Source organism: Lactuca serriola, chromosome 2, assembly GCF_051521515.1.
Source record: "Lactuca serriola cultivar US96UC23 chromosome 2, Lser_US96UC23_V15, whole genome shotgun sequence".
In the NCBI taxonomy this organism is placed as follows: domain Eukaryota; kingdom Viridiplantae; phylum Streptophyta; class Magnoliopsida; order Asterales; family Asteraceae; genus Lactuca; species Lactuca serriola.
In genome coordinates, this window is record NC_136409.1 from 134,580,116 (window position 1) to 134,589,215 (window position 9,100).

Sequence of the window (9,100 nt, forward strand, 5' to 3'; positions counted from 1 at the left end):
TATGTAGCACACAAAAACTTTGAAGTTTTTAAAATGGATGTGAAGTGTGCATTCTTAAATGGAGAATTGGAAGAGACCGTTTATGTGGAGCAACCGCCTGGGTTCATAAATGAAAAATATCCCAATCACTGTTACATTCTTGACAAAGCGGTTTATGGTTTGAAGCAAGCTCCAAGAGCCTGGTATGAAACTCTTACTTGTTTTCTTAAAATGTCCAAATTCAAGCAAGGTTCGGTTGAACCAACCTTCTTTTGCAAGAAAGAAGGTGACCACTTGATGATCGTACAAATTTATGTTGATGACATCATCTTCGGATCTACAAATCCCAGCCTAACAACTAAGTTCCAAAAGTTGATGGAAACTAAATTTGTGATGAGATCAATGGGTCCAATTAACTTTTTTTCTTGGATTAAACATTAGACAGGGATCAGAAGGAATTTTCATTAATCTGGAGGCTTACACGAAAACTCTGCTCGCTAAGTTTGGAATGATGGGAGAGTCAAAAGTGAAGGTTCCCATGGCGTTTGGCACGAAGTTAACATCTTCTCTGGAAAAACCGACTACTGACATGACCCTCTATCACCAAATGATAGGGTCTTTGAAGTATTTAACAGCTAGTCGAACAAACATAATGTTTTTTGTTTGTTATTGTGAAAGGTTTCAAGCTAATCCACGCGAACCTCACATGATGGTTATAAATAATACTTTTCGATATCTGAAGCGAACCTCATCTCTTGGTTTATGGTACCCTGCGAAATCAGGATTCTTCGTACAAGCATTTTTAGATGCTGATTTAGGGGGTTGCAGTTTAGATAGAAAAAGCACAACTGGCGGGTGTCAATTTCTCGATGGAAAGCTGGTGAGTTGGCAATCAAAGAAACAAACATGCATTTCGTTGTCAACAACTGAGGCTGAATTCATTGCTGCAGCTTCGTGCACATCTCAATTCATTTGGATTCAAATCCAACTTTGCGACTATGGCTTAAATATGAAAAGAATTACACTCTATTGTGACTCCGAAAGTACTATTCGCATATGTCACAACCCAGTGCAACACTCAAAAATGAAACACATAGCACTGAGGTATCACTTTATCAAGGATCAAGTGGAAGATGGCAATGTTGAGATTCGTTTCGTAAGATCCGCTGATCAATTGGCTGATATATTCACCAAGGCCCTACCTAAAGCAACATTTAATAGAATCCTTCAAGGGATGGGAATGATGGAAGCTGATTTTGTACCAAATCCAATATCGCATTCATAAAACCGTCACCGCGAATCGGTGCGAACGTTGCAGGCTTTCGCAGTCCACTGTTCATTAACAGTCTGTTTTATCAATGCGAATCAATGTGAATGTTCGCAGTAGTTCACAGGTATCTGTTCATCCGTGGTTTGGTATTTCAAATATCCTTTTGTATATTTTGTGTATCTTGCTTATCTCTTTGTTTGATTTGCTTATCTTATCTCTGTTTTGAAAAATCGTTTAGTACTGCGAATCGGTGCGAACGTTCGCAGCCTTTCACAATCAACTGTTCATTACTCGTCTTTTCACTGCGAATCGGTGCGAATGTTTGCAGCCTTTCGCAGTCCACTGTTCACTCTCAGTTTGCTTTTTCCTTATTTTCAGAAAAATTTCAAAAACCAAAAATAATTTATTTGCTTTATTTTACTGCTTTTCAAAACAACAAAATCACAAAAATATTTTTATCTTTTGTTCATTTTCTTTGCACACCAAGATCATAAACGAAGACTTTCACATTTTCTATCTACTTGTGTAATGGGGAAGGTATAACTCTTTTTACTTATGTATTAGCTAAGTGTCCCTAGAAGCATGCTGCTGTATGCTGACCTAAGCCTCAGCTACTCGACTGTAAAGCCTTAATGAAATTGATATCACCAATCAATTCTTCCCAATCAGGCTGCGAATTCACATTAGTCATGAGCTACCTTACTTTTCTCACATTGAGTTAAGATTTATTTGCATGGTTAAATTCACATTGCATAGGCACTTTCGCTTTCTTGTAACCATCTACTCTCTTCTCCATCCCTTTCGCATTCATCAATATAACCCTTGAGACTCTCAAAAATTACCAGTGAGGTTTATTGTTATGCAAACTTCTGTGTTAATCATATTAGTGTCGTTCTACCACGAACTGAGTGAAACCCAAAATTCAATACCCACAATGAATTGATAGTGACCACTTTCGTGGGAAGTACCATGAAATCTCTTTTTATATTTTTGCGTGCTCTTTATGAAATTGTCTATCACCAAGACTTTTTCTACCATAAGGTCCAGTTTATTTTTTTTAAGATTTCAATAATATTCCAAGTCAATGACAAAACTTCCCAACCTACTCGTTCAACTGACTACACTGGTCACACGAGTATCTTTTCAAACTTTTGCGCTTATGTCAAGTTCGTAGTTTGGTTAATGGATAAACCACCTTTACCAGCTGTCACACCCCAAAACCAAGAACGGCGGAAACGTTCTGGGGCGGAGGACGTCATGTAAGGTAATCACAACACAGTAAATGTAAATAAGCAAACAACATCATCCATTGCATTAAATATATAAATTTAATACATGCGTGTTCTGTACAGTTTTAGACACCAAAAATATAACGTAAATCAAAATAATAAAATGATGAGTCTTGAGTGCGCTCCATCATCTCAAAAGCTGGCATCGGTACCTGTCTACTGATGACCTGGGAATACAAGTTATTTTGAAAGAGTTTATCAGCATTAAGCTGGTGAATTCATAAGTATTTTTGTGTCAATGTTTGTAGTAAAAAACGTTTGAACCTGTCTCAATGTATAAGTTTGTAAAAGTTTGAATCTCTCAGAAAATCCTATATTTTCTATAAAAGTAACCTTCTACCAAGGCTAAACTGTTTTGTAAACTCGTCTGTTGTAAAAGTGTGTAATTACCCAAGTATAACTATCATTTGTTAAAATATAGTTTGTACATTAATGCTTAAGTGAGGTTATCACTAAAATATGTAATGGGTAAATCATTGTAGCACTGTAGCTTGGTATAATAAGACTACTACTGTACTAAATACTACTACCTTAAACCGGATTTATATTAAGGTATAATGTGATAAATTGCACCATGCTATCGACTGGTAACAACAACATAAAGAACGGTCGTAATAACGGAATGACGTTTGGCACCTGCAGACCTGAAGGTCCGGCTGTAGCTAGCAGCAAGGTGTAGGATAGTCAATCCAGTATAGATCTATACGCAAACTCAACGCTCTCCCTCCAAGAGAATTCTGGCTACAACTCGGGCCATGACATTTAAGGCATGCTCCGATACAGTGGATCACATTTGTTATCGTATTCTTACATATGTGATGAAATGTTTCTCGTTCTAGTATAGTTGTATATGTTCTCATAGTATAGTTGTATATATTCTCTTCCTAGTATAGACTCATGAATGAACTGACTCATTGATCTTAGCAGTTGTAATAGTATGATTCTGTGTTACCCCGATGGTAACTTGCTAACTGTGCGTCTAGTACGTATGATTATGGAAGTACTTTCATGTCTATATATGTATATTTGATATATAATTAATATGGAAACGACCTTCGGATGGTCACCCGAAATCCCACCAGACAACATCCAAATCGAGGAAAAGGAAATAGGGTGGATGGCCTTCCTAAGCCCTTTAAACATTATCTATACATCTATACATATATGGGCATGCAAATTATAATATAAAAGCATAAATAAGTTTTTATAAGACATTTGAAACATAAGTATTATTTTTAAAGAAAGATCGACTTGATGTCAATCCATAGAACAAATTGAAGGCGTAGGGTTGGTTAAAACAGTTTAAGTATAAGGAACATTGGTTTAAATCACAGTTGTAATATAACTTGAAAAGTAAATGGGTTTGTAAAACATTTTGAAGTAAAACGGTTTGATAGACAGTTTGAACAGTGATAAAATCGCTGGTTTTCCCTAGTTATTAATCACATGTGATTGAAGCAATAACTATAAGTATTTAGCTTGTATCCCCCCCCCCCCCCTTGAAAGCATATAAAAGCATTTAGAATATTTAAAAAGGTTGATTAAGGGGTATGAAACTCACTTGATTGATTGAAGAAAGCGAGATGGAAAACCGGGCAGAGTTTCGTCTCGGAAAACGGATTTTTCTCGGGATTCTCGGGAATCTCGGGAGTAAAATCGACCCTCGGTACTTGAGCAAAAAGACCAGAGCTTCGGGTTTTAACGGGCACGGAAATCGAGGCAAGATCGTGAGAGAAAAGAGAGAAGTGAGCAAAATTTTCGGAAAGCCTCGCATTCTATTTATAGGAAGGCTGAACCGCCTCCGAACGCGGGGCGTACGCCCGTACGCAGCGCGTACGCGTACGTCATGCATGACCGAAGCCTCGACTGCCTCGGCTTCGGATGGGACGTGTTGCTGGGTACGCGAGTCGGATGGGACGGCGGGTCGGACGGGACAGCGGGTCGGACGGGTCGGGTACTTCGGACGGGTCGGATAGGGCGACGTGGACGATCAGAGGCCAAGTCTCTCGGGTATGCGGGGCGTACAGGGGTACGCAGCGCGTACCCGGATGAGGACGCTGACTCCTCTTCGGATAAGGTCCGAAATTTTGATTTAAATAAATATATAATTTATTTAATAAACTTCAAAAATTCATATCTTCTTCATACGAACTCCGTTTTCGATGGTCTTTATATCCACGCGAAGGTGAGACTACGCTCTACAACTTTCGTTTAGACTCCAACGGCAAATTCCGAAATTATTTTTTTATTATTTATTTTAAACCCATCGTGTTTAAGGAATTTCTTTGAAAATTCATAACTTCTTTATCTGATGTCGGTTTTTGCCAGACTTTTTACCGCTGGAATACCATTGTCGAGACCTTCGATTCTCGTTTAGGTCATTCCGGCCAAAAGTCGCTCGATCTCCGATTCGAGTTTTTAGCTGTCTGTTGCTAAGCCGAACTTGGAAAAATCATAACTTCGCTATATGAAGTCGGATTTGGGCGTTCTTTTCACGTACGATCATGGTTCAAAGACATTTAAACATAGAAGGAAATTAAATAGAACTTTTTGTACATTTTATTATGAAAGTAAATTTTATTACTCAAAAGTGGTTACAAAACTTGACCCTTTTTGGTCATTACAAAGAGTTGAAATATCGGGTTGTCACATCATCCCCCCGTTAGAAGGAATTTCGTCCCGAAATTAGAATTTTAAGCAAGTTAGAAATTACCAATAACTAAGCAAAAAGGTGAGGGTATTTCAGTTTCATCTGATCCTCACGTTACCAAGTGAATTCCGGTCCTCGCTTGGCATTCCAGCGAACCTTCACGATAGGGATACGGCTTTGCTTTGTCTGCTTGACCTCACGGTCCATGATCTCTACAGGTTCTTCCATGAAATTGAGGCTCTCGTTGATTTCGATCTCGTCGAGTGGGATTACAAGAGTCTCGTCGGACAGACAGTTTTTCAAGTTAGATACGTGGAATGTAGAATGTACGTTACGAAGTGCGTCTGGTAGTTCGAGTTTGTAAGCTACGGGGCCGACTCTTGCAAGAATCTCGAAAGGCCCTATGTACCTCGGATTAAGCTTTCCACGCTTGACGAAGCGTATCAAGCCCTTCCAGGGTGAGACTTTGAGGAGGACTCGGTCTCCCACCTGAAATTCCAAAGGTTTCCTTCGTTTATCAGCGTAGCTCTTCTGTCGGTCTCTAGAGGCTTTCAATCGTTCACGGATCTGAACGATTTTCTCTGTTGTTTCTCGAATGATCTCCGGACCGGTGAGAGTACTGTCGGAAGTTTGCCCCCTGGCTAATTGGGTATCACCCACCTCAGCCCAGCACAGAGGGGATCTGCACTTACGACCGTAGAGAGCTTCAAATGGAGTAGCCTTGATGCTCGTGTGATAACCGTTATTATAGGAAAACTCGACAAGGGGTAAATGAGTATCCCATGCCTTCCCAAAGTCAATCACGCAGGCTCACAACATATCTTCCAGAGTTTGGATGGTCCTCTCACTCTGTCCGTCGGTCTGTGGATGGTAGGCTGTGCTCATGTCTAGCCTCGTTCCTAGGGAATGTTGTAGTGATTGCCAAAATGTCGAGGTGAATCTACTATCTCTATCGGAGATAATGGAAATAGGTACACCATGTAGCCGTACAATTTCCCTAATATATGTTCTCGTAAGTTTCTCCATCTTGTCGGTTTCTTTGATAGGCAGGAAGTGTGCAGACTTGGTCAATCTATCAACGATAACCCATATGGTGTCAAGTCCACCCGTCGTCTTGGGCAACTTGGTTATGAAATCCATAGTGATCCGCTCCCACTTCCATTCCGGGATCTTTGGTTGTTGCAGTAAGCCAGAGGGCTTCTGGTACTCGACCTTAACCTTTGCGCAAGTAAGGCATTTACTTACGAAGGTAGCAATTTCTGCTTTCATATTAGGCCACCAGTATAGCTTCTTCAGATCCAGATACATCTTATCTGAACCTGGGTGGACGGAATACCGAGTGTTGTGCGCCTCGGTCATGACCAAGTCTCGGAACCCACCGTGTTCCGGTGTCCAGATCCGGTTCATGAAATATAAGGCTCCGTCACCCTTGGCTTCTAAATTCTTGTCCATTCCTCTAAGGGATTCATTCGTCACATTTTCAGGTTTCAGGGCTTCAAGTTGAGCCTCCTGAATTTGCCTAGACAAGTGTGAATGGATGGTTATTGACAACGACTTGATCTTGCGACCAGAATATTCCTTCCAACTTAGGGCGTCTGCTACTACGTTGGCTTTACCCGGATGATAACGAATATCGCATTCGTAATCACTGAGTAGCTCTGTTGGGATGAAAAGAGTTTTGATGTTGCGTCTTTTGGGCTCGTTAGATTAGCCTTTTATTCTCCGGTTTGGGCCTGTCCAACCGAGAGCCTTTTATGTATAGTATTTAAGTTAATGCTTGCATGCATATTAGGTTAAGATTCTAGAGATTATCGACATAGCGATTAATCAAGAGTACAATATTTTCCAGTAATCGTTCTTGTAATCTTCCAATCCTTTACAGTTGATGTTCTTAATCGAGCTCTTATAAGGATTTTATTTAATCATTCGACACGTTTGATTCAAGCTGTTTGTTCTTATTATTGCGTTTTTACTGTTTTAAATTCATATACTTGTTCAAGATCTAATCGATCTTCTTAGATTAAAAGTTGTTTTAATTCCATCAAGCTCGACCCACCGTCGTTGTCTCATGTTGAGCTCCTTTTGATCGAAAATGTGTTGTAAACTTTTGTGGTCGGTAAAGACAGTGCTCTTCGTTCCATACAAGTAATGTCTCCAGATCTTTAGAGCAAACACCACTGCTCCTAGTTGAAGATCGTGGGTCGTGTAGTTAACCTCGTGTGTCTTCAATTGTCTCGAGGCGTAGGCGATGACCTTACCTCGCTGCATCAAAACACATCCGAGCCCTTGATTCGATGCATCGCAATAAACTACGAAGTCTTCTATTCCTTCAGGAAGGGATAGTATTGGTGTGGTGCACAAGGCTCGTTTGAGCGTTTGGAACGCTCTTTCTTGTTTCTCTTCCCAGTCAAAGGCCACGCCTTTCTGGGTTAGGGTTGTAAGAGGTTTCGCTATTCGAGAGAAGTTCTGAATGAATCTGCGGTAGTAGCCAGCGAGACCTAGAAATTGACGAATTTCTGTAGGCGTCTTCGGTGCTGACCAGTTCTCAATGGCTTTAATTTTGGATGGGTCCACGTGGATTCCCTCTTCGCTTACTACGTGTCCTAAGAATTCAACTCTCCGGATCCAAAATTCACATTTCGAGAACTTCGCATAAAGCTTCTCTTTTCGTAAAGTCTCTAGAATTTGTCGCAGATGATCGCCATGTTCTTTCTGACTTCGGGAGTAGATCAGGATGTCGTCAATGAAAACGATGACGAACTGATCCAAGTAGGGTCGGCATACTCTATTCATCAGATCCATGAAGACTGTGGGCGCATTGGTCAATCCGAATGGCATCACCACGAACTCGTAATGTCCGTAACGAGTTCGGAAGGCGGTCTTCGGCACATCCTCCTCTAGCACTCGTAACTGGTGATATCCGGATCTCAGATCATTCTTAGAAAAATAGTTCGCCCCTTGCAGTTGATCGAATAGGTCATCTATGCGAGGCAGAGGGTAACGATTCTTGACCGTCAGTTTGTTGAGTTCTCTGTAGTCAATACACATACGGAAGGATCCGTCCTTCTTCTTAACGAACAAGACCGGTGCTCCCCAAGGTGAGAAACTCGGTCTTATAAAGCCCTTGCTGAGCAGTTCGTTAAGTTGACCCGAGAGTTCCTGCATCTCAGCTGGTGCTAAGCGGTAGGGCGACTTGGCTACTGGGGTAGCTCCTGGGACTAAGTCGATTCTGAACTCGACTTGTCGTTGCGGAGGTAACCCGGGTAGTTCTTCTGGGAAAATGTCGGGGAAGTCGCTCACTACAGGGATGTTCTTTAGTTCTTTCGTTTCGAGGCTCGTGTCGACGACGTGAGCAAGGAATGCATGGTATTCCTTATGCAGGTATTTCTGTGCTTGAATACTTGATATGATGTGAAGACTTGCACCGGGTTTGTCGCCATAGACTATAAGAGTTTCGTTAGACGGAAGGTTTAGGCGGACTGCTTTCTCGAAGCACATGATGTCGGCACGATGAAGGCTTAACCAGTCCATGCCAATGATAACGTCGAAACTTTTTATTGAGACTGGCATGAGGTCGATTGGAAATGAATGGTTATCTAGAGTTAGGGTACAACCTAAATATATGCTACTCGTATTTTCAGTTTTTCCATTAGCCATTTCTACTGTGAATAGTTCTTTGAGTGCGTGCGGTGGTTGATTAAGCATGCGAGCAAATTTATGGTTTACGAAGCTTCGCTCCGCTCCACTATCGAACAGAATGCATGCATAGGAGTTATCGAGGAGGAACGTACCGGTCACCACTGTCGGGTCAGCAACTACTTCCCCGTGGCCTATAGCTAGTACCCTCCCTGTTCCTCCCGCATTCCTCGCTTTGGGGCAGTCCCTCTTGAAGTGGCCTGCTTCGCCACATCC